This window comes from Canis lupus, chromosome 36 (genome assembly GCF_011100685.1).
Source record: "Canis lupus familiaris isolate Mischka breed German Shepherd chromosome 36, alternate assembly UU_Cfam_GSD_1.0, whole genome shotgun sequence".
NCBI lineage: Eukaryota > Metazoa > Chordata > Mammalia > Carnivora > Canidae > Canis > Canis lupus.
In genome coordinates this window covers 20,674,491-20,701,511 of record NC_049257.1, presented here as the reverse complement: position 1 = coordinate 20,701,511, position 27,021 = coordinate 20,674,491, and the positions used below count along the sequence as shown (strand labels likewise).

Here is a 27,021-nt window from a genome sequence, read left to right as displayed (position 1 = left end):
TCCGGTAGGGTGACAAACTTGCCACCATCTCACATTTGATAAGAGGCAGAGAAGGGACTCGATCCAGGAGGTCCTGCATGGAACCCTGTGGCAACCTCACAGTCTGACCCCAGGAACTATTCTATATTGGTCTTAATGGCTCTGCTTAAATGGCCTCCCACTGAGAGCCATAGTATTTATTTAAAATAAATAAGCTGCTTATAAAAGGACTTAACGTAATGGATTTCTGCCTAGCTTTTTTCCAGAAAGGCTGACTTGTCCAAGCTTATGCAACTAATTAGTGGCAAAATTGCATTAAAGGTTCATCTCCTGGCCCTTAGTGCGCATGCTTTCCACCGCACACACGGCCACGATTACAGCTTTCAAGATGGATTGTAAGACTGCTCTGTGAAGCATGGCATAGTGGATAAAAATGTGGACTCTTGAATTAGAGTGCCTCAACTAGCACCCTGATGCTACTGATGTGTCCTGCGACCTTATAAAAGTTCAATGACTTCTCTGTGCTCATCTGGAAAATGGGGCTGGTAATAATAATATGACCTATTTCCTCCAGGCCATGGTGAAGACTAAGGGAGGAATACATGTAGAACAGTTAAAACAATGCCTGGGACACTAAAACCACTCAGTAAATGGTAGCTGCTACTATTTTTCATTCAAGCACGTAGCCCCCGTGTAATCAGATCAAGAACTGAATTTCACAAATTTTGCCTTGTACTTTCCAGAAAAATGCTGGGTCAAGAGGACTACAGTTGGTACATGGTGGACTGAAGTACTAAATTAGAAGGATAGAGGGTTATATAAAGTCTCCTGAAGAGGAATGGTTAAGCCTTAGTTCTGAAATCAGATAATACTTCAAAGAATCTTGGTAACTTTATAGAGAAGGAGGTCTGAGAAAGCATTATAGTTGAAAAAGGAAAAAAATTAGAGGGGAGCCTTGAAAGCATACCATACCCCGGTGATAGTAAATTTTACTGAGGGAAGGTTTGGGATTGCAAGAATCATGATATTATTCAGATCAGAAATAGAGAGCAAACTCAGCTAAATATAATTTGTGTGAAACATTTTAAATGTCAATTTTTAAGAGGAAATATAATATGGAACATAATATAAATGTGTATTGGAATGAATGGAGAATTATAATTAACCTGAAATAAATATTAAGCCCAATTCTGGGGGAAGAAGGCATAAAGATTTAAAAAATCTATTTCCCTTTCATCGACTTCCGTAAAATTTTTTTTTTTAATTCTTCACAGAGCACAGCGAGTACATTTCTGCCTCTTCTCCCTTTTAATGTGTTCAACTTGGTTTTAAGCACGCATCAGAAAGCAGCTTACAATGAAAGCCTTTTGTCGTCTGTAGACAGAAATGTCAGAAGCTGAGCCCTGGCCAATACAAGGTATAAAAGAATTCCCCTTGATGCCATCTGTCCTTCAAGGTCAAGCCCTGCACAGCTGCATGCTCAGGATGGCCTAGGATCACCTGGGCAACCTCTGGGTGATGCTCATATTTGAGATGTGACCTAACATGGGGAAGAAAGTGGAGAAACGGCAACATGATATTTAACAGATTCTGGTCTGAGTGATCACACATTTGGCTTCCTGCAAGGCATAAATCCATTATCTTCAAAACTGGCCTACTTACATTGCTGGCATTCCTCCTAAACAGCTGCGAATGATAAGCCTTACTCTACATAATTTTCTTTAAAGTACCTTAGAGATATGATTAACCATATATATATATGATGGACCCTTATTTTCCTTGTTTCCATGTGAAAGCTCCAGAGATTTCAGTGACCTCCTCCATTTTTTTAACTGACTCTGAGTCCTTCAAAGCTGCCTCATTCTACAGAGATTCAGATTCCAATAATGAGACCATATCTTAAAGAATAAACTTTTTAAAAAATTACAGGACTAGATCACACATTATAATCCACCATTCTATTGTAACTCACGTAGAGAATTTTTCCCCCCTACAACATTCTATTAAACAAAGTGACATTAACCAAGAGCTTCTAGAATAAGAAATGCATTGGCACTGGTTTCTTGCAGTGCTTGAATAAGGTCAGCAAATATTGAGACCTTGGACCTTAGATAAAATTGTTTTCAGAGCTTTTGGGTAAAAAAAAAATCCATCCATCCATCCATCCATCCATCCATCCATCCATCAAATGGAGTTCTCCTTTTCCAATCTACTAAATAATCCTAGAGTCATAATCATGCAATTTGGAGGGGTCTATGGTAGTGTGCTGAAGCCAAGTTATGACTGGTTGGCAGAGTCAACTGTGTATATCTCTTCCCACCTCGGGTTTGGTAGCTTCAGATTAGGGATGGTGGAAGTATTTACACTTTGGACAGTGGCAAAATCTTCTCTCTTCTACCATTCCAGGAGCTTGTTGCTTAGTATTTACCAAGCACCACAGGCCATGGATTCAACCCAGGACTGTAAAGCTGGGGAAGGTTATTTCTGCGGACACCAGGCATTGAGATACATTAGGTACTCGAATAGTGTCTATTATGCTCATGCCTTAAAATGGTTGTGAATGGATGATGTGATCCTGCGAAGAAAAACTACAAAAGATTATGCTTGTTAGTTGAGTTTGTTTTAAACTAACTTCTATGAAATATAAAAACTACTATTAGGGAAGATAAAATGAACCTCACATGGCCATGGCTGACAATAGGATTTTGTAGAAATGTGGAAAAGTTGAGAGTGATGAATCTTCTGAAAATAGCCTTTTTTAAAAATAAAAAAAAAAATCTCTCTATATATGTGTTTGTTCCTTTTTTTCCTCTAAAGAAAAAAAGTACCTCATACATTAAAAAAACAATGACGACAAGAATCTTTCCATATGTTTTACATTAATGAAGCAACTTCCTCTCTGGAAAAAGATTGTTAAATAAAGTGGATTTAACTTTGACTCATCATTAGCCCTATCTCCTTCCCTGTTCTGGGATTCTTGACTCTCAGTACTACACATCCTTCCAGGAGAGTCTAGTAGTAAAATCATGGTCAGAGTTTAGCTTTTATTGATTCTGAAAGAACAATATAACAAGATACTGACAATAATAAACAGATACGAAGTTGTTTCAGCCTGGAAACAATTGCAGCCATATAACCCTTGGTGGCCTCTTTTGTATGAACTGTTATTTTTCTCTTCACAATGACTAACATGGGAACGATCATCCATCCAATCCACCAGGTTCTACTTTGCTCAGGAAATGGTTAAACTACTGCAGGTCAGCCCTCCAACCTCATGGAAATGCTTTGATTTGTCTCCCACACAAAACCAATTTGAGTCATTTATTTTACTAACAACTCCCAACAGAATCAAGGCACTGCACAAAGTCTCCTTTTAAGAAAAATTTACCCGCACACATATGTGACTTTGCCAAGAAAGTTTCCTCTGGAAAAGACACAGATTTCAGGCACTTCAACAAAGTGTCTATGGAGCTTTTATTTAATATCGAGGAATTGCACCATTTTGGCTTTTTTTTTTTTTTTAAAGCAGCCTCACAATTCCAATCTAGTTTAATTTGATGCTGTTTCTGACATAGAAAATAAAAGTTTGACTCAGGAATTCTCTGGGGCAAACAATTCAAATGTAATATTACTCCAAGGACTCGTAGCCACAGAATTGGAGGATGTGGGACCCTGACTCTTGAGTCTTGTGGTATCCAGTCAGTCAACAAATACATATCCGGTGTCCTCTGGATACGTGATTTTGTAATTAGTGTTTGTATAAGTGATTCTTGTTTAAACATCGCATATATTTCTATATCCCATCTTCCAAAACAGACTTTCCAAGGGAAAGAAAATCAAACAGTTAAAAATATACTTCTCAAATAACAGCTCCTGTTCCAAAATGGGTGATTCATAATTGAGTCAGCTTCTCCCTCTCAAAGGTCACCATTGGAACAGCCAGGAGGGAGGGTGACATTCTCCTGTGACACCACGGCCCCTCCAGGGTCATCCTGCAGCTACCAAGCCACTGGCTTCATACCACATACACCTGAGTGAGCAAGATCTTGGGTGACGATTGAGTAAAGGAGAAGAAAAGGAAAAGAGAAAGAGGACCGAGAAGTTGCTTTGATGAAAATAGAATCTCTCCTTTGTGTTCCAGTTTCAAAGTGAACCAAGTTCTGCACATGCCACTCTCAAACTGTAAGCCTTAGGAACACCAGCCTGCATCAAGTCGTTAACCTTTTAGGACCTACTCAAAGCAGTGTAGTGTGACTTTATTAATGAATGCTTTAATGTGGTCTATAAAAGCTAACAAACACAGACACTTATTATGATTCATCAAATTTAATATTCCATCAAACCTTTCTGTTTAAAAACCAATGATTTTTTTTAAATACTAAAATCTCAAAATGGAAGTCCCTCACTCCAATGAAATTTAATGCATCAAAAAATAAAAACCATAAGAATTTAATACTGGTTGAAATTTTGAATAAACAATCAAAGTAATAAATGCTGTGCAACATTAATTAATAACTTCAGAAAATATTTTATTAAAACCATAGACAACCAAGAGATGTGGTCCTCAAAAACAGACTTGCTGTTTAAGGCACACATTGTCTGCTGTGTTGCTAGGAGGCAAAAGACCCTATTGTAAAACAGCTGGGTCTCTTGCTTCAGGCAAAGACAAATTCTACAGTCAAAACACTTAATGAGAAACTTCTAGAATTTTTGCACTATTGTACTCAATGACCTTTATATTTTGGAAACCCATACTTATGTGCTTGACTTTCTCTGTAAGATCCCTTTTGGTGTAATCTTGGTATATAGTTTCTCATTGATATTTTATAAACTGGAAGAGCTCACCTTGCTTGCATTCAGTATTCATCTACAAAAATTCTTGGGCAAAGTTTTCAAAATGTTAGTTTGCTTTACAGATACCTTCTTCATGTTTTTCTTTTTTCAATGTTTGTGTACTGTGGCATTTATCAGAAGGAAAATGAAAAGGAGAACTTTGGTGGTCTGATCTGGTCCCACTTGATTTTTGTATTTAAAATCTAGTTCACGAAAAAAAAATAAATAAATAAATAAAATAAAATAAAATCTAGTTCACGGTCAATGCCTGGTATGAGCCAAAAATTAGTAGTTTCAGGGAAACGCTGTTCCAGGTCCTGAGAACCCTTTGTGGACAAAGAAAGGGGCCTATAAATTATGCCACCAGGACAATCTGCCATGTCATCAAAGAAAAATCCAAGTTGGATTATTATCTTTTTCTCTTCAAATCATCCTGTAGATGGCTTAAGTGCTTTGCAAACTTTATTCCTCTTTATCTGGTTGTCAGATAGGTTATCTCTCATTTTACTAATGAAAGATCAGACTCAGTGAAGTTAAGTGATGAGCTAAGGCTCCAATAGAACTAAATCAAGAGGCTGACATCAGGATCTTTCCATCATTAAGAATGCCATCCATTTCCTTAGTGAAAGGAACTACAGGGAAAGAAGGGAAACTGAGTAGGGAAAAATTAGAGAGGAAGACAAATAATGAGAGTCCTAACTCTGGGAACCAGAGTTGCAGAAGGAGAGGAGGGAGGGGATATGGGGTTACTGGGTGATGGGCACTAAGGAGGGTACTTAATGGGATGAGCACTGGGTGTTATACTATATGTTGGTAAATTGGATTTAAATTTTTTTTTTTAAAAAAAAGAATGCCATTTCTTATCTCCTAGGACAGAGAATGCCAAGTTATGTGAATTTTACCCAGTTCAGTTAATTTCTCTCACACTGTACATAGTACACAGTTCTCAAGCACACTCCAAAACAGAAAAAAAAAAAGTGCATGTTCATAAGATTTTTTAGAATGATAGAATCTAGGAGATATTTTAAATGACGTGGGAAGTGAAAAGCTACTATGTTTCTACTATGAAGTGTGAATAATTCACTCACATTGTCTGAGATTTCTGTGGCAAACTGACTCATGGATAATAGGGTAATTATAAAAAAATAGTGCCTATGTGACAAAAAGTAGGTGAGTTTTTAACTTTCAGCTCTATGTCAATCCACCTTTGAAATAAATGAGAAGAATACATTTTTAGTAAGAATCAGACTCATGTACAGGGAGAGAATTTTGATGATTCAAAATCACAGAAGTTATTTAGCCAAGACTTTCAACCATTCATCTTAGAAATGAAGATGCTAAGTTCCAAGAGGTTAGACAACTTAACTTCTACAACCTTAATCAGGGCCACAGTTGACATGATCAAGTTCATCTGTATCACTGCAACTATAACTTGGGCCTCAGTGAGGAGAAAGAGTTGTACTAGTTATATTCTGAGTTCCCTTCCAGCTATAGAGTCCGGCTAGTCATTACCTCTTTTCAGGAAATATCCAGGTCCTGTGTTTCCCATTTGATGCTCTATTCATCCTTATTGCATTTTTGAGCATTAGGAGACAGATGTAGAATAATGTGTAAGGTACATCACAAGCCACATTATTGTGAACTCTTGGGTTTGCTGGTGGGACTTGTTGGTGGAGGGGTCAAGGTCATCCTAGAAATTTAGATGGTAGCTTTGATATCTTTATAGGGAATAAGAGGACCAAGGGCTGGTCCAAGGGAGCAGCCATTGGAAGGCACTGTAAGAGCCTGGGTGATAGAGTGAGGTGAGAGCCTGGATGTGTGGCGGCCCTGACTATGGAGCAAATGTTCACCCTCAGTTTCCCACTTATCCTGTATGAGCCCTTGCTACTCTGGCCCCATCCGCATCTACAGCTGTGACGGTTGGCTAGGAACATGGTAGTGGAGAAGGATGAGAGTTGTAGACGACTCTGCTTCAGGGGCTGACAGAGCGTGTTCTCAGGGCACTGGGGGCCCTCACAGAATGTCCTGTAACATGCTGCTTTAGGAATCAGCAACCCAAAGGCCTGGAGTTTAATTTCGCCCTCATTTAATACAGCACTGTGCTGAGTCCTGCAGATTCTACAGTGAGCAAAAACCCAACAAGGTCACTATAGTCTGGTCACATGTCTCTACTGGGCAAAGTTGCCTCATATAATAAACTCATTCAGAGTGGATTTCAGCACAGCGTCAGACTCTTTTAGGAGTGTTTTGTCATGAGCTCATCTCTATCCAGTTCCCCAGAACTGTCTACCCCCTTTGACCTCTATGTTCCAGAAATAGTGAATTAGTAACTATTCTCCAAAACCCCCATAATCTCTCTCATCTATACATCTTCGCACTTACTTTTCTTTCTCACTAGAATTGTCTTCCCACTACCTCTTTCCTTGTTAATCACTTTGATTCTCTTCTTAGATAGCCAGGAATCTTTTTTTTTTTTTTTTCCTCCAACCCCATCCCAGGTTGAACTGGGTGTGTTCCCATGGCACCTTATACCTCTCCTATCAGAGCTTTAAATTGAACTGTGTGTGTTCCCATGGCACCTTATACCTCTCCTATCAGAGCTTTAAATTGCCTTTTGCTTGGCTGTCACCTCCACTGGGCTCTAAACTCCATGAACATAATGTCCCTGGTGGGTTTTATATACCAGCACTAGCTGGCTATTATTTTATATTATTTATATATTTTATAATTATAAATATTTTATATGCCAGCACTAGCACAGACTCTGGCCACAGGGTCCACAGGTATACTGCATTTCAATTTAATTGTTTTCCTTTGTAATTCTGTCTTCTTTTTGGAATGATTTTTAAAACATTACTCTGAGAAGGCATCTGTAGGCTTCATCTGGCTGCTGAAGGAGCCTGTGGCATAAAAAATTTTAAGAACATCTGCTGAATGCTCAATAAGTATATGATGAATGATGAGTTAGACAAATAATGGGTGAAATAAAGTAAATTAAATGAGAGAAAATTCCCTACGATCCAGCAAGGAAAGAAGGTGTGACACCAGGTCTGGGAGTTGTGAGAACCTGCTGCCCATGAATATGATTTTATTCCACATGATAGAGGTATGAAATTATAGAAAAGGCTCAAAGTTTCTTGAATACCCAATATGTCTGTGGCCTGTGAAAACCTCTTGGTTGCCTTAACTACCACCAATCCCTTCCCCTTTCTTCCATGCTAGCAAAGCTTATCTCCTATAAGAGTGCTAAACCAGCCCAATATTTCTTTGTGGTTCATCATGGCTATGGCCCAATTCTGAACAATAATATGTACTGGGAAGTCTGCCAGGAACTCATGGGAAATATGTCCTTCTTTGACAAAGAGTGATCTTGGAAAGAAGCTTTCGTACCACCCCGCCTTTGAGCACAGCTCTGCTAAGGTGTGCAGTCTAGAAGTATGGTGACCATCTTATGTCCAAGATGCAATCCATTTGAGGATGAAGAGAAAATACACTAAGGATTGCAGATAGAAGTGGTGGAGGATCCTGGGTCCTCAATAATATGATTATCATTAAATCATTCATGGCATCACCCTATTCTAAACATCTTTATGTGTGAGATCATTAAATATCATTATTATTTAGCCCATTCTTTGGTGGGTATTCTATGACTCAATGCCTTCCTATCTCAAACAGCAACACAACCCACTGACAAGTTTGGCTGCCATGAGGATCAGAGCTGTACTCAGGAACTAGCTAAGGACACCACTCCTTGTTTTCAGTCATCAGTTAATATTTCCCCCTGCAAAATTCAGATTTGTTCAATAATTATTTTTGCCCTCAAATACACCAGACAGAAAAGATGAGCATTGGCTTCCTAGTAGGGAAATGACTTCATGATCCTATAATCACACATCAGCAGCAGACCTTGCTGAAACATTACTATATATCTAACTCTCCTGTGCCCTGACCTAACATGCCAGGCCTGAATTAAAAACAGAATACAGAAAAGGTTAAGTTCTGCTTTTAGATTGAAGGTTGCTATGATTCACACCAGTCCCAGGCATCACTTCTCCCAATTCCAGCCCATCCCCTAGGGTGCCTCCTGTCATCTTGCACTTTCTAATTCTCTCAGGGGATTGACATACTTTTCCAATGGACTATAAGCTCTTTATAGAAGTTAGGGACAATATCCAGGGATTACTGTATCCTTCTTCAGTATCCAGGCAGAGAGTCAATAAGTGTTATTTGATAATACTTTATAAAAGATTTAGGACCACAGGCAATCCTCAGATATATTGGGGGTTCAGTTCCAGACCACCACAATAAGGTAAATATTGCAATAAAGTGAGTCAAATGAATTTTTTGGTTTCCCAGTGCATATAGAAGTTATGTTTACACTATACTACTGTAGTCTTATCAAGTGAGCAATAGCATTATAACTAAAAAAGAAACAATGTACATACTATAATTTAAGAATATTACTGAAAGGGCTATCTTTGTTTTCAGCAACTTCTAATCTTTCTTGGTGGTGGAGGGTCTCGCCTGGATGTTGAAGGCTGCTCACTGATCAGGGTGATGGCTGCTGAAGGTGAGGGTGGCTGTGGCAATTTCTCAAACGAAGACAACAGTGAAGTTTGCCACCACAACTGACTCTTCATTTCACTTGAACACTCAGAAGCAATTGTAGGATTGGCCTAATTTCATGTTGTTGTATCTCAAGGAGGCCCAAAGAGAAGAAAAAGAGATGGGAGTGGTTGGTTGATAGAGCAATCAGAACACTCACAACATTTATCTAGTAAGTACACTACCTTATCCTGATCACAGATCACCCCAACAAACATAATAATAGTGAAAGGAGTCTGAAATGTTGTGGGAATTACCAACATGTGACACAGAGACATGAAGTGAGCAAATGCTGTTGGAAAAATGGCACCCGTGGACTTGCTCAATGCAGGGTCCTCACAAACTTTCAATTTATTAAAAACATGCAATGTCTGGGAAGCACAATAAAATGAGGTATGTCTATATTCATGAGAGTTGAGAGTACATAACATAGTTCCTGCAGAGAAAGCACCTGTATAAAAAGATATTTATGATTCCAAGCAGCATGCACTCTAACAACTGTATGAAGGAGAAAGTCAAGGTCACTTGGGTCTGAGATGAGAGAAGACGGCCCCATAGAAGAGCTGTGCCTCAAAACTAGTCCTGAAAGTGGAAAAGACTTAGAGAAGAAGAGAAATGGAAGGACATATCTGGTGGGATACCCAGGGTAAGCAATGATGGAGGCAAAAGGACTTTCAGGGGAGTGAAGGATCGATGTTAGTTCCATATTTTTCTTTAAAAACAGGAGAGGTAGTTTGATTTTACACGCTAGAGGGTCTTTATTGTAAACTTAGGCCTTTAGACTTCCTGTTATACAGAGAACCATTAAAAGTTGTAGGAGCGAGTTACAAGTACGTACCTTGCAAATGCCACTTACTATACCTCTTGCTGTAAAATCTAAGTCGCTCATTGATGACAATGCCAGAGGCTCCACTGTCAGTCAGGAGATTATTAGGTGGTGGAGTTATCCAGACCAAGGTTTCCATCACCATGGTGAACAGATTATATAGGACAGACTCAAAAGCCTTCCTGTCTCTTAACTGTTGCTTTCTGCTAACAATCATTCCTGCTAACAGTCACTTGATTTGAAGGACATTCCCAGAGACAAATTAAAATTATGGTCTTATTCTTCATTCTTGACCTGAAGGGCAGAGGCCTATAAAATCCTACACCTCACTTGATAACACATTGTCTGTTGCATTAATCCCACAAGACCCTTCTCTTATTTCATTATTTTCTCTTCCTTACCCCAGAATCCTAATCACCATTCCTTTCGCCTCCACATAGGCATTCTGATGTTGTTGATATGTGTATCTTTGTACATTCGGCATTATTTTGTATTTAACAAATTTGAATTTGTTTTTTAAATTTGGACAGATGGCATTATACTTCAAATCTCATTTTTCTTACTTTTTCACTCATAATTTTGCTTTTAAAATGTATCTATATTGCATTTCAAAATATTACATATCTAAACACTGATCATATTGCCTCTATTTGTTGCATAGTTTTCCACAGAGTACAACCACCCCACTTACTTATTTACTGTCCTATGAAGGGCACCCATGAGAATTCCAACTCCCAATTGCCACAAGCAGTGCTAAAAAGACATTTTTGTGCATGATCCCTTTGCGATAATATCTCGGGGATTTGTTCAGAAGTGGGTTTGCAGAAGTAGGATGATTATATAATTTATTGTCTTCCCTAAGAGGAACATTTTGGGAAGTGAAGGGGGCACTATTGGTAAATTATGGCCAAACCTCAGGTGTTCCCTGCCTTCCTGGCTAACTTGTCATCTTCACTTTAATTTCATTAAGATTGTCAGATTGCTTTCTGAAATGATCATACTCTTTACACTTCTTCCAATAATCAAAGAGTTCCCATCACCCCCATATCCTTGTAAACACCTGGCATTACCCAGCTTTCCAGTCGTGACATTCTAATATGTCTGAAGTGGTCTCTGTTGTTCCAATTGCCCCTTCTGATACCAATTCACCATTTGAACTTCCTCTCCAGTGATTTGCTTCTTCATATCCTTTGTACATTTTTCTTTGAGTTTTCCTGCCTCTTTCTGGTCAATTTGCAAGAGTTCTTTGTATATTTTATGTAATAATCCAATGTCACTTTTTTTAGAGGCAGTTTTAAGCATTGCAAATTCTTATCCTAGTCTGTCATCCGTCTATTAAGGTTGTTTATGAAGCTTGTCATTTATGGTTGACAAGGTCACCATTTTCTCTTTAAAAATGAAAAGACACTATTATTTTCTTCTCCAAGCTCTCGCTGGTTCTCTAGTTCTTTGCATATTCTTTACAAAACAACAGTAAGATCAATAGTAACTGCAATGTGGCCTAAGATATAAGACATCTTGGCCTGTGGAATAGGATACTAAAGCTGAAAAGGACTTTGGATATCACCTGGTTCAAACCCCCGCTTGACAGATACAACATTCCAAGTCCCCAAACAACAAGTGCCTTGACCAAGGGCCAAAAGCACAGGTCTCCTGACTGATTCCAGGCTGGGGTCTTGTTAGCACACCAGGCACAATGTCAAAGTGTCTCTGTTACTCCAGCCAGTCCTAATCAGGACTGACTCACTCTCCTATTGCCCAGGCTACAGAGTGAGTCTAGTTTTTGTTGCACAGTTGACTTCTTACCCAAGGTTTGGGGTGCTAAAAGGCTAAAATGCTTTCATTTACGATGTCATTATTATCAGCACATGTTTATTTGCTGCATTTTCGACATTTCAGAGTAATGCCAGAGACAGGTGACCTCACCTTGCTGTGGATAGCATCTCTGAAAAGAGCCCACCTAACCTCTTGAACCTAATGTCAACAAAACTCGGCTCCGTGGCTTCCTCTGTTTCACTCTCTCGATGCAAAACACATGGGCCAAATTTATGTCACTGCAATTTGCCTGGCAGCCTGCATTTAAATCACCAAGGTTTGCAGCTCCACGTTTTAGGGTGTTGTTTGCAGTCCTGTAGCCAAGAGCTCTAAAGGAACAAGAGCCCATGACGTCTTGTTAGCCAGCCGGATGTGATGGGGCCCTCCTGGCAGACTAATTAGTATGCTGCAGCATATCTGCATATCTCTCAAGTAGACATTGTTTGTGTCTTTCCTCAGTGACAGGGGAGACTGTTCAGTAGGACATCTTACCTTTTAATATGCAGGGTTTGTTAGAAGAACAGCTCAATTCATATTTCCCTGGTTTGATGGTAAGTGAACAGCAGTGGCAATATTAATCTGTAGTAACCTGTCAGTGAACTCTACAGCTAATATGATGTAGTTATGATTTTACCATCAATCAGGACTGAACAGGCTCTGGGCAATCCTTACAGCACAGCCTCAAAAAATCTAATTGTGCAAAAGCTTCATTGGTTTCCAACATTTCTTTTTTATCTGTCACAGGCTTTAGGCCTAGTACACAACCTTTTATTATTGGCCTTATTGCATTAGCTTGTTGGACAAAGGAGAAAAGGCTAAAGCAGAGGGTTCCCCTGCATTCCATCATTTGTTTGCATGCAGGATTTTATTTGACAGTCCTGTATTGTTTTAGATGTAGATAAAAATTATCAGGACATATGGCATCGCATGAACTTTTGAACTGCCAATTGCCAATGTGCTCTTAAGGACTAGCGGCATCTAACAATTCTGATCTACCTACAGAGGCAGAGATGCCACATGGACAACCAAATATGGTCTCTCCAGGGAACTGCATTTTAGAGTCAACATAACCTTGCATGTTCTCCTTGACCAGTTTTTATGCAGGGGAGGAGTAAAATCACTTAGAGATGGAACATTAGCAACTGAGATGATCTTTAGCTAAAATTAAGGTTGAATATTTGTGATATGATGATAAGAAGCAGTTTACTACTTTCTCCAAGAACCTGCACACACAGTGTGAAGTAGCATGGGGCCGCATGGCCTCCGTTCATATGCAGAACATTTCTCCCCTATGTCTGGACACAGTCAGACTCTATTCCAATAAAAGCATGTGCATAAAACACAAATCCACATCAAAGTAGCTCCAGCCCTTGAGTCTATAGGGTTGGAAGGGACTATGAGACTTATAACATATAAAAACAGTTAGGAAGATGAACTATTAAGTTTATCCATTTAGGCATTTTAATCTTTTGCATCTTAAATGCGATTGGGCCTTTTGGAACTGGGAAATTGCTAATCAGCATGTTGGGTAAATGTTTCTATTTTAAAATGTGCACATTTAGAAATAACAGCTGGCCATAAAGTGTATATTTATGTTTGTGATTTAATGTATCACAAACTTTATATTTTATTTCATTTAGCTTCACAAAGAGACCACACTCTTTTTTTTTTTTTGCAAGCCTTATATAACTTCTACAACAGCTTTATGACTCAAGATGCACATATGATGATAAATCAGATATGCCTAAGTTTTTCAAATCTGAAACTCCTTCTAATCAAAAAAATTAAGGATTATATTCACTTCTTACCCTGTTACACTTATTTAAAGATTCAGTCGAAAATTTCTATTCATTAATCAGGAAAAATCTGCATAGAATTACAGTGATTGTCTTTTGAAACACTGCACCCTTGCATCAAAGGAAACAGATTGTGAATAAGGGCACATCAACAGCACAGCTGAGTGTTAACTCTTCACAAGCCAGCATGCACATTGTCCACAACCTAATAAAAACATCTACACAAAATGAGGAAATGGCTGTGACATCCTGCAATAAGTGTGCAGGAACGCGCCTTGGAACTACCGAGACGGCTTGCTGGAGCAGAAAGACAAAAACAGGATGTGAAAATTATTGCAGGAGTGGTGGTGGTTTTGAGAGTTCTCTGGCTACCTCTCCATCATTTGTGAGATTTGTTTTTTTTATTTAATTGTCTCTAGAAGATTCTTTTCAAATACATAAATCTAAATGATCATGAGGAAGCCCACCTGAAAACATCTCAGCTTTGACAGACCTCTTGGCAATTTACAGCTCCTTGTGTAACTATGCCTGACAATGTGGTTGGCATACCCCTAACACGGGCTTTTGTCAATACAGGAAAATGTTTGCATTTGTCAGAGCAGGTTTATTCCCAAAGCATCACAGCTAAAATGTGACGAAGAGTACTAGATCCTACTGTGTTGTTATTAACAAGAAAAACATGACATAGAACATTCCTGTGAGCGGTTTCAAAGTCTGAAAACTAGGAAAGAATCCAAAACTGAATGATTACCCCCAAATAAGAAATCTAGGCAGTCTAACCTAGATGTTGCTGAATATTCAATTTTTTAAATGAAAAAGCATGTACAGAGAATAGCAACTATATGCATGCAATATCCATAACAATCAAAAAAGTTCTCTCCAAAAGTAAAAAGTAAAAAGTACTAAGCAAATGAACAACATCACTTCACCAACATTCTTCTTGGGTGGGCTGGAAAAAAGATAACTGGATTCATCTTATCAATGTCTCAATAACTGTAAATCAAGAAAATACACCTTTCAAGAGAGTTCACTGAAAACAAGGGCAAAAGGTTTATAGAGGAGAACAGGAGATAGAGACCTGGGGGCAGACGGATGGTGAATTTCCTTTAAAAAAATATCTATCTGGTTATAGTGATAGAGAAAGATATAGAGTTATGGGGAGAGGAAGAGGGAAAAGCTGACGAAACCCACATATTAATTAACTGTAAATTTAAAACAAATAAACATTACTATGCAAATTGTTTATATTTTCAAACATTCGTCCCTACATGTGTATGTGTAGATGTAAAATATACCTTCTCATGTTATCACCAATGGTTTTTTAAATAAAATGTCTATTAAAGTGCATCTTGGGTACATATAATTCTATCCAGGTTTGTACTCATTGAGAATATTTCCTAGACCCCAGATAAATTAATATAGTTTCATATAATTTATGTTTTTTTTTAAATTATACTCTTGTTTGGAAGGAAAAGAGCAACAATTATTCTGGTAGTCTACTAAGCATGGAAAGAACTGAAAAATGTAAAAGTCATGATGGCAAAATGTGTGAAGTTCAGCAGGCAACGAGAGGGAAACAATTATAAGCTCAGTTGGTCAGAATACAATAAAGCTGGTAAAAAAAAATACAATGATTAATTTCAAAATCATTAGAAAAACATCAAGTAATGCATGAATCATTGGATTAGTCAGCTCCTCTTATATTTTGTAGCAGAAAAATGAGAATTGTAATTCAAATCCAATCACATTTACTCTCATTCCTTTTTGGATAACATTATGGTATCAATACAAAAATTTAGATCAAGGCTGTAGGTCAAATGAAATATATGCTATGGGTCAAATGAAGTATTTGGTTGAACTATATGAAACTGTCATTTTGTGGGACACCTGGGTGGCTCAGTAGTTGAGCGTCTGCCTTTGGCTCAGGGCCTGATCCCAGATTCCCGGGCTCCTGGCCTGCTTCTCCTCCCTCTGCCTGTGTCTCTGCCTCTCTTTCTGTGTCTCTCATAAATAAATAAATAAAAATCTTAAAAAAAAAGAAAAGAAATTGTCATTTTGTAGGTCAAAATCAGTTGAGCTTTAGCAAGTCCAGGTGATCCATGGATCTTCATATATGTTGTAATGGAGGCAATTTAAGATAGTTTTTGAGGTCAAATGGGCATGTATGGATTCCACCTCATTTCTACACTTTGTTAGCTATGAACCCTCAGGTAAGTTACATGCTTTTACCTCTCCGACAGTGTCCCCACCTAGATAAAGGCGTTGTGGTATCCACTCTTGGAGTGTCATGTGGATTAGGTGAGTCGTCTGTGTATAGTGCCTCATACAGGGATTTGCCCCACCTAATGAAAGAGTAATTCCCCAAAGGTATATTTTAAAGTCAGCAGTTTAGAACTGAGAAAAGAGGGACCCTGAGATTCTACTGAATCTTCTAAGATGCCCCACAATTTTAAGTGTTCTGGGCTTCTGGTCACCTTCCAGAAAAGCCACACCTAACACAAGCCAGCTGTCCATATAGGTGAGGGCATCCCACCAGAACATCTGCTTTGAATCAATGTCAGCTTCATCTTCGAAAGATATCCTAAATCTTGTTTCCACACCTCACTCTGCCAGGGACAGTAGAATTTAAAATAACCAGGAAGACACAGAGAATAATTCTTTGAAATTCAATAGCCATGAAATTGCAAAGTGGAGTAGGTGGGGAGCTTATGTCAAGCCCCTCACACTTCATAAGCAATTTGATAACTTCTCAATGTCTCATGATATTAATCCCACTGGCCTTACATATTTGGGTTAATTTCCTTTGGGGTAAGCTTTTTCACACCCCACCCAGCCAGAGAAGTAAGTGCTTATCAAACTCCGGCGGATGCTGATGGGTGGTTTCTTTTCAGTGAGTCCAGGTCTCCAACACCCAGTCTGCTCTCCCCACAGAAGCCTTCCGAGTGAATTCCATTACCGACAAGCTTTCTGGCCGAAGGACACAGAGCCCTGAAAATACATCTAACAATAAGCTTGTGGCTGTGATGAGTGATTTCCATGTAATATTTCACTTTGTTCTCACAAGTCTACAGAAGTTATCACAGCCACTTAGAAATGAGGAAACAACTTCAGCCTTACCAAAATCACACTACCAGGTGCCAGAGGATCCCAGCGTTGGACTTCTCTGTTTTTACACCTTGGCGCTTCTGAAAGTCAGGAATAGCCTAAGAATCGACAAGCTATAAAGGATTCTTTTTTTTTTTCCTTATGGGTAGAATTTCTACATCAAATAATCAGCTAAAGATGACTATCCGCCCTCAATACCTCCTCCAGCTCATTCCCATTATTCTTCAAAGTGGGTCAACATCACTCTGTCTTCCATTAGTGATTAAAGGGTGGTTTTCTCCTCTGTGATTCCCAGTGTTTTACCTTTAAAGGGAACTCTTTCAGTGAACTGATACATTGTTTTCCATCTTAGCTCCATCCTTCCAATCCTTGGAAGTTGGGTATCCTTCCAATCCTTGGAAGTTGGATATCTTTCAACTCCGGCAACAGTTACTCGTATCACAGGTTTTCCTGGTGTTAAAAATACCAGATTTTGCCCACTTGCACCTTTAGAATCCGTGCAGGCCCAGGATCTCTGGCACAAATCAATATTCTCTGTTAGAGAAGTGCAGGAATGAGCCAATAGAATTAGCGGAGTAATTTACTGTGCCTCTGCTGCAGCTGGTAGGGACGGCAGAGGGAAGCCAGCAGATGTTTGTTGGATAATGGCGGCTTCCCCCAGTGGTCAGAGCCCAATGCCCATACTCCATTAGCAGTCTGTCGAGCTTAATAAAAAAAAGGATAAAGAAGATTTGGGTTTTGTCCATTTGTAATGCCAATTGAGTTCGCCTCCTACTATTTCATTACAATGTTCCGTGCTTTTTATGGTTATAATATGGAATAATATCATATGAAGTTTTAGATTTGTTGTGATGACAAAAGGCAAAGGTTTGGACGCAGACAGGTCAGAAACTGTTACTGGGGTCACAGTTTCCTATAATTATAGAAACTTCCTATAATGAAAGTGTTCAGGAAATCATGGCCATTGGTAACCCACTACCAGCTTGTTGGAAACTAAAATGGCAGCAGGAAGCATGTGGAAGAACATGTGGGGTCTCCTGTGTCCTTGCAATGGAGTAATTTACAGAAGTTTTGTTTTCTTTTTCCAAAATATTAATGAATAAATTTGTATCAATAAAACACACAGTCAAGCAAAACCCTGTTTCCTTAGGATTAACTTCTGTCCTTGCCGTTGTGCCCAACCACCTGGGAGAGAAACCAAGATGTTGAGGGCAGCAGTACTCTCTCCTACAAGGCTGCTGAGGGGGCAACAGTACATATACTATGAACCCACAGCAAATCTTGGTATGCGCTTTGGTTTTGTTTCTTTTTTTGCATCTTATTAATACCCTGAAATGTTTATCGAGGCATATTCAGTCAAGATATATTTTCTGAGGCTTACTATGGCAAGGTCCTGAGTCAGGTTCACTGGAGAGATGATTTATAAATGAGTGTGTAATAAATGTACGAATATTAATGGTATAGGAAGATTGACACAAACTTTGGGGGGCAAGGCCAGGGGAGGGTGTTTACAAGAGGAAAAGATGAGACAACATTATTTTTTTAAGAGCCACTTCAGCTTGAAGTCTTGGTGGAACTTGCACAACCAGAGGGGTGGCGAGAGAAAGGGGAAGGAGATGGCCAGGTCAGAGGCACAGACTTGGTCAGAGAACAGAGAGGAGCTGCGTGGGCTGGACATGAGTTGGTGGCAAAGTAGTCCCATATAAGCCTACAAAAGAAAAGAGCCTAAAGCTTAGAACACTTTGAATGCCAAGCTCTGCCATGTAGATTTTATGTGGTGGACTAATGGGCACCATTGAGGGGCTCTGAGCACCATCTGTCTGTTCTGTGATTCATGAAGGTCATTGGTCACTGAAGTGCAGGCTGAATTTGTGGGTATGGAGTAGCAGGAAGTTGAAGGATAATGAAGGCATGAACTTTAGGAAAATGAAATGGAAGCTAAACTGAGGATTTGATGTTAAGGGACTAGAAAATGCAGTACCTACCAGATAACTGGGTGATGTGATGGGAGGTTAGTAGTTCAAGAGGAAGAAAGGGCCAGTGGCAACTGAGGTTTCAAATCTTGGGAACTGGGTGCCATTAAAAAGCCAGACCGCTGAGAAAAGAAACTGATTCGGAGACACTGCTGAGTATCTCAGCTTGTCAAGTGCTTTTCACGCAGCGTTTCATCTCATGTTCACAATTTTTATTAGAAGCCATATTATTCCCACTTTACTTCTGAGGAAACTAGGACTCTGATAATAACCAATTTGCCCAATGTCGCACAGACAGCATGTGGAAGAGTGAGGATTTGAACTCATTTCTGTCTGGCTTCAAGTCTATACTGTATTCCAAAGGTTTTCCATCTGTGCTGTCAAGAATTCTAGAAATCCTCAGAGGCTCCTTGGGATCTCCTGAAGGGACATGATGGACATTGCACCTCTGGGGTCCCATCAGACTGGCTTAAGATTTCCTTCAGTGAAAGAGCTTTCCTATTAGCAAAACCAGCATGTCCTATTTCATCTTAAAAGAAGAAAAGAAGGAAAACAGTGTGGCTTGTTTTTGGACACACTGAATTTGAGAAGCACACGGGACAGGTGAAAGTGTCCAAATGTCAAATATGAAGAACTGATCTTAGAACTGAAGGTACAGGTTCAGGAGAATGTGGAGGGGAATCAGTGCAAGGGGTTGCCTAGTTCCTTGCTGGTATTAGCTTTCTAGTATAAATAACCACATTCTTGCATTTCTAATATTAGTAATCACATTTAACAGTCATGTGCTAGAAAGGGTAAAAGTTCCTACTTGCCCTGTGATGCTGGATGTTGCTCTCTTGAATGTCTACACACCTCTGCTCCCAACAGTTGGGTATCTAATTTATCAAGAGCACTTGGGCTTATTCCCAAACCAGTTTTTTCTAGTTGCATTTGTTTTTATAATTCATAATTTAATTAAATAATATGTAAACTGGGGATCCCTGGGTGGCGCAGCGGTTTGGCACCTGCCTTTGGCCCAGGGCGCGATCCTGGAGACCTGGATCAAATCCCACATCGGGCTCCTGGTGCATGGAGCCTGCTTCTCCCTCTGCCTGTGTCTCTGCCTCTCTCTCTCTCTCTCTCTGTGACTATCATAAATAAATTTTAAAAAATAAAAAAAATTAAAAAAATAAATAATATGTAAACCAATGCAATATGAATGCAAAGGAAATAAAGTTTTTCTTTGAAAAATAGGTTGAATTATTTGGAAAGAATAGACAAGTTACTTTGCCTTCAAATGAGATGAGAATGAGATTATTATATAATACTGGAGGAAACCATAAAAACCTAGACAGGTTATTATTATTATTATTATTATAGCTTCTACTACAAGAAAGTTGAGTTGGCCTTCAAGCATCAGACCTTGACCCTACATCAAAAAAGTGGGAAATTAATGTATATTGGTAAGTTTGAGATAAAAATAAATTGCTACATGGGTTTATATGTATTAATTTTTATGATGCTTGTTTAAAATGACTTATTTACTAACCTACAACTACTAACTGACCAAGTAGGATGAGAACCCATTTACCATGTATTTCTAGCCCTTGAACAGAAAGGGGATTTTTACCACTTGAACCAGGTCAGTTACTTGACTCTTCCGATCCTTAGGTCAAACCAACTAGAAAACTTGGCAAGGAACAAAAAAATTGTTGAACTGGGTTGGAACTTCTAGAACCAATCAATATGAGAGGGGGCAGGGGCGAAAGTTTAGACTTTAAATGACTTAATTATGATTTCCACTTGGAAAATTATGTGGAAAGAAATTTTTTCTTATTTTAAATATATGTAGGCTCACTTATTACTGATCAGCACAATCCTGTCAATCTCCATGGTCACATAAAATAGGGTTCCAGGCCAGGCTAGCAGGGAATGGACCGCTGTGAAGACATTTTTAACTGTGTACGCAAGGTCAGATTTTACTTTGCTGCCCTGGAGAAATACGAGGAGCTGGAGCAAACAGAAGGAGAGGCCACACTGCTCCCCAACAGCTGCTGCATCGTGACCCGGAAGCCCTGAGCGTTCAGCACCAGCCATGAGGCCTGTGTCTCTAATTGGCACTGCAGCCAGTTAAGACTCTTCCCTTTGTGTGCCCTAGACTGCCAGAGCCAGAGAGAGAGAGAGAGAAAGAGAATAATATGTGTGTGTGGTGTGTGATCACCTGCTTCCCTTCCCTTGTTGCCATGGGTTACAGAGCCCAGAGCCAGAGAGTGGGGCCAAGCACTCGGGGTGGAAATAACTGCGTCAGCCTCTGAGAAAAAGAAATTAGAAATAGGGAGCAGGGAAACAATGGGCAAAAGAACAAAAATCAACATCCCAAGGCAGCCCAACTGTGAGCAAGGAAGCCAGGCCGCCGAAAGGAGAGCAGCCCTTCATAAATCTAGCTCCCCCCAGACACGTTGGTCTAAACACGGAGGAAGAGAACAGAACAAATGCAAATGTCTACAGCAACCCTATGCCTCCAGCCCCTTGGGCCTTTTGCACAGGTCTAGGATCCACCTTGCATAAAAACAAAGTCTGTTAAGAGTTAAGTCAACAGCTGTCAGGGAGTCCACCCTATGCATAGCATTGCGGAGTACCAGGCACTGAGCGGAGAGACGTACCAACAGGCAACAGGAAGGAGGCTGTGACCTTGGAGAGGCCACTGTTTAATTAGACATCTGAAGTCTGTAAGTCAGGCTTGTTGTGAACCCTGCACCCAAATACTCATTACTCTTCTTATTTGATGGCCCATCAGGGAAAAGAATGTCTTCCCCCCTCTTTCCTTTAGCTTCTGAATATTTTATATGAAATGTCATAGCTTGTAGAAGTAGAGGGGACTTTTCAACAAGGTCCAATCCCCTGATTTTATGGCTGGGAACACAGGCTCAGAGAGGTTAACTGCCTTGATCAAGATAACCCAGCCTGTTTGGGGCTTTTTTTTGTTTGGTTTTGGTTTTATGTGTTTGTTTGCTTGCTTGCTTGCTTGCTTGTTTGCTTTCTGCAGAGAAAGAAAAGGGGGGGAAAAGAGTCTTAAATGAGCCAGCTAATGTTTACTTATATCAGTCTCAGATGGGCTAGCCAGGAGGTGAGAATCCCACATCTCTCAGAACGAACTATCAAGAGAAGAGATAACTAAGATCCCTGCTTTTCCGAGAGGGCCACCCACTGCCTCTGGATAGGAGGCCAAGGGCCTCTTGCCAACAATGTTGCTCAGTCCAAGTCTCATGGATGGCAGGACATTTGGAGGATCGTTAGGACAGACATGCTAGTGAAGGTGTGATCTACAGGCCTTTCTGATTCAGCCCATGGTACCACCGGGAGCTTCCAGGAGCAATTTCTTCCTCCTCTGACCCCTGTCCTCACTTACTACAGTGCCTGCTGACTTTTGCCATCCTCTCCTTCCTCAGGTCTGTGGTGAGCCTGTGTACTTCCCCGGTTACCATCGGCTATTGGCAGGAAGCTAATTCAACAAGAGGTTGTGACTAATCTGTGTGCCTGAAGGGAACTAGTTTTTTGATGCTATATTGCTGACTAGCCACTTGCCAACTCTCTTTCCTGCTCTATCTCCACTTGTTAAATACGGTGAGGTGGCCATTCTCTTTTTTGGCTTCTAGTGTGTCTTGCTACCTCAAGAATTTAGGCTCTTGCATTAAAACATGTGAGGAGTGGTGTCAACTGTAGGCTTCTGGCAGCCACTGTAAAAACGTGATCGCCACCTGATGCCAGTAGGTGGAGATAACTATGGCCACTTGACTCCATGAGCCTCCAGAGAAGGCTAACGTCAGAGAGAGAGGAGCATGACCCCTCATAGAAGTGTGGCGAGGTGACCCAGCTCTTCCGTCTCCCCTGAGCTCCCCGTGGGAGTAGGGTGGGGAGAGCACAGGTTTCTTAAAGGGCAAATCAATGATTCCAAAGCTTCTGTGAATGTTCGTCAGGAAGCCCTAGGGAGCTCTGGCGCTGGGAACACACAGGAGCTGTAGGCCTCACCTGGGAACGCAGACTGTCCCCGGGAACCGCAGGAGACAGGTGTGCCCAGGTTCACGTCCCACCCACAGTACCACAGCTATTCCAAAGGAATAGAAGGGAGTTCAACTTCTCTCTGCTAAACAGATTAATCCAGATCCTAAATCCTGCTTGTTGCTAATGGCTAGATATCCCTGAGATGGATTCCTCAGCAAGTCCTTTGATCTTGCAGGCTCTCTGGGGGCTGCAGATTTCTCTCAGTAATCAAAGCCCATAGATCTTTTTTCTTTAGAGCTTTATCTATACTCCGCGAGTTTTGCAAAATCCTTAGGCCATGTCCTTCTCTATTTCACTTCACTCTTGTTCTTCCTCTATCCAAATCACTTATTTACCTCTCACTTTTGATCTCCACGCAGAAATAACCTCTCAGAGGTCTGGCATCAACGACACACCAAGAAGAAATGTTTACAGAGCACCTACTGGGCGCCCCCGCAGGGCCAGGGCCAGGGTATAACTGCACACGTGGCAGATGTGCTCTGTCCTCACCACACTCATCTAGGGAGTCAAAAAGCCAGAGGTGGAAGTTTCTGTTGAGAAGTAGGAGGTTGGAGATGGAGAAAGGGAAACACAGCTACAAAGGCCCCCAAGTCAAGAGAGCGTATGGCATGTGAGAGAAACTGAAAGGAGCCCAGTAAGTCGGGGTGTAGACAGCAAAGGAGGGACGGTGAGAGACGGTGTGGCAGGAGGCTGGCAGAGAGCAGGTCGCAGAAACCTGCAGACCTTCTAAACCACATCAAGGAATTAAACTTATCCTGTGGGAAATGGGAGACATTGAATGTTATAAGCAGGGGGTGGTGCGATCAGATTTGAATTGTAGAAAGATGGACGCAAGACTGAAGGGGCCTGGGAGCATCGACAGGGAGACCAGTTAGGAGGAAAGTGAGTGGGGGTAATGACAAGAGTAGCGGCAGTGAGGATGAAAAATCTGAACAGAGACTTAGTTAAAAGTGGAGATGCCATCTGACAGCTGTGTGGGCTGGTGTGTGAGAAGAGCATGGGCTGCTGTGAGAGGCCTCATTAATTACCAAATAGGAAGACATAGATGACCCCAGACGTCAGTCGCTGGTACTTGCCCAATCACAGCCCCAGCTAAAGGGACGGGTCTAGAGGAGCCTGTGTTAAACAAGGCCACCCTACTCCACCTGGTCCCAGTTGATGAGACCAGGGGTAAGCTCCTGACCCAAAGGCAGGCTGTCCAGAGGCTGGCCAGCAACCTGTGATGTGGGCCTGTCCTATCACTAGAAGCTGGACCAGCTAAATTGGCTCTCTTGAGAATATAAACTATGAAAATGCCAAGAGAATGAGTCAGTTAGTAATAAGAGCTGAAGTTTGAAAAGGATGGAGCAAAAGGAAACATGAGCAACCTGGCGCTATAGGGAAAAGGAAGACATGAGAAAGCAACAGTGGCCAGTCCACAGAGAGGATAGAATGCAACAGACGGCAGAAGTACACAGATAAACCAATAGAGGGTATCCCTACAGTTCCTGAGAGCCACAGAGAGCATAGGTACTTTCTAGAACTATCTCAAGCCCTGAGCATATTCTATTTCAAATGCTGTTCCACAAGGATCCTTGCAATAAATCACCTCCGTAACTTGAGAGTCTTTGTTCATTGCAACAAAAGAGAATTGCCAAAACACTCACCTAATATTTTGCCCAGTGTCATGTGCTTGACTCTGCCCATCTTGCTGCTTATCTCCAGGGTGGTCCAGAGATGCTTGTTTGCCCTAGATCCCTGGAGGAAGGAATTGTCATCCTTGATGACTTTACAAAAGCCGCCGTTGGCCATACTCAGTAGGTACATCACAATCAGAAAGAATGTAAAGCTTCATTCCAGAGATTCTGCTCTATGGCAAAATTTTAAACCCATGATGTGTTTCAGTGGGTTGAAAATGTCTTTGAACATGTGCTCCCGTATCCAGAGCTATGATTAATTACTGGTTGTTGCTGCTGGTTATGCCTGCAGCTCTCAGCAAGAAAATGAGTAAAAAGTATTTGAGCTTTTACATTCTCTATCTGACAAAGAGCCTCTTTAAAAGAAAGAAAGAACAAAAGAACAGGAAAGGAGAGGACAGGCAAAGAAAGAAAGGAAAGGAAAGGAAAGGAAAGGAAAGGAAAGGAAAGGAAAGGAAAGGAAAGGAAAAAAAAACAGAGCTGGATATAATTTATACCAAGGTTCCCATATTTTCTGGGCAGCCTGGGCCCAGCCAGCATCTGTCCTGAGATGAGCTATGACGGAGGCAGGTGAGTGGTGCTGCTTCTTCCCCACACACGAAGTTATCCTCATCATGCTCTGTGCACATTTCTGAATTAGTTCCAGCTAGTTAGTGTCACTGCAGGACAATTTAGACTGCCATTGTTTGAGTATTCAACATACTCTTCGATGATGGATTCCCAGAAAAGGCAAAATCCATTATTTACACACAGTAGGAAAATAAACCTTCTCCCCAGCCTACAACATGAAGATCGGAGGCTTTTCATTTTAGACAGTTGGAAATTTTGCATTCAAGTGGCTTTGTCAACTCTTTTAATCAATGTCTTTTGGAAAAACAAATTTAGCAATTCGGCTCCTTTATTCAGTGGGGGGTGAGGTGTAACTAAGGGTATTAGCTATCATGAATGGTTCATGGTATATTAGCCGGCACTGGCTTGTAATAAAGTGCCACTAACTGACAGCTATGCCTTGAGGTAGTGTCACGGTAAAACAATAACAACAACGCCCCCGCACCCCCTAATTGAAAAGTACAGGTAGGGGAGTTCAGTTCAAAGAGCATTTCTCTCCAGCTAGAAGAAAAATACCCTTCCCCATGGATCAAAGGTGTTCCCATGGTCTAGACACAATAGTTTTCAAGTCAATACAGCAGGTCATTGATGTTCTCTGAGTTCCCTTCTGACAGATGCCCAGATGCTCTCAGCACAGGGGCCAGGTCGGAGAGAAGGTGTGAATGGTGTCCCATGGACCTCAGGACAGGAGGTGAGGAGATCTCTGCTTATTAGCAAAGGCTTTGCAGGCGACCACTTCAGTGGTCAGGGAGACTTTGGGTGGTTGGTCAATGCAACTGGATTGGAGCGAAGAACTATAGAAGAGTATTTCCCAAAGTGTGTTCCCAGGGATGGATTAGGTATAACATAGGAAAAGGAGTCCAAGATCAGATAAGTTGGGAAAATTATGGAATAAAGAAAGCTACACAGGTTGCAGGATTTCTTGAATCTTTTAATAGGCTAATTAATCTGTAAAAAAAGAGTATGGTTTGTGATCTTCCCAATTTCTTTTTAGCAGGAGGACCATGGGAGCCTTTTCATGGAGCAGCTCACCTCACTGGACTAGTATGCTGTAAAAATTCTTTGGGAGAGATTCCACTACTTACTCTCTGACTCTTCAGAAGAGCCTATTATGTTGTCTCTTGTAACCAACTTAGTTCTGATCTCTTGCCCAGGTTCTTTCTTGCCCCTGCTCCAACCTGTTTTCAGCCTCACCCTTTGACACTGAAGGTCCTGTCGATTGTTCCAGGGACAACACTGACTCTGTCTCATCCTGACTAGGTCCTCCTAGATTATACTCCTGGGGGCCTTCTTCATGCTTGAACAATCATCTCTCCCGGTGCTCCCCCCACAGGTTCACTGTGTGAGGCCCTGCTCAGCCCCCTTATGGCCCCTTCAGCAGGCAAACTTGCACTGATTATCCAGTGGCCGCACTAAAGAGCCAGCGTCCCCCACCTCACTTCAGGGTTCCTGATGGAGACACGGCCTGCGCAACCTCCATCCTCTATGGGTTCTGAGGTGCTATGAGGGGCTTACAGACTCCACGAGGCCTTTGGGGGAAGAAGCGGTGGTTCTCTGCCCCCTGTATATTCCTTTCCAAAATCTGTCACTTTCCCTTTCTAACTAGAGTCCCTTCCTGCCTTGCATAAACAGCTGGCTGGGGGCGAAACCATGAGGAGGCAACGCTGTTCTTCCAAGCACCACTGTTTCTTATGCCCCATCCCCCAGGTATCCCCTTTGGAGCCACTTCCCTCCCACCCTCATCTAGCCTTTTTTTCCCTGTA

The 27,021-nt window shown here is 41.0% G+C and overlaps 1 long non-coding RNA gene across 3 annotated transcripts in view; it reads right to left on the bottom strand.

The window, feature by feature from the left end:
* LOC111094289 overlaps window positions 1–24,752 on the bottom strand; it is a 40,635-nt gene extending 15,883 nt beyond the window's left edge. For 2 of the 3 annotated variants that reach the window (XR_005384512.1, XR_005384510.1), the window contains exons 1-2: window positions 24,620–24,752; window positions 9,258–9,508 (exon numbers count right to left, since the gene is read on the bottom strand). This is a non-coding gene — a long non-coding RNA (uncharacterized LOC111094289). Of the gene's footprint in view, window positions 1–7,600; window positions 7,713–9,257; window positions 9,509–24,619 lie in introns of those variants that run through there. The other variant, XR_005384511.1, reaches the window with a different exon arrangement.
* Window positions 24,753–27,021: the final 2,269 nt, after the last annotated feature.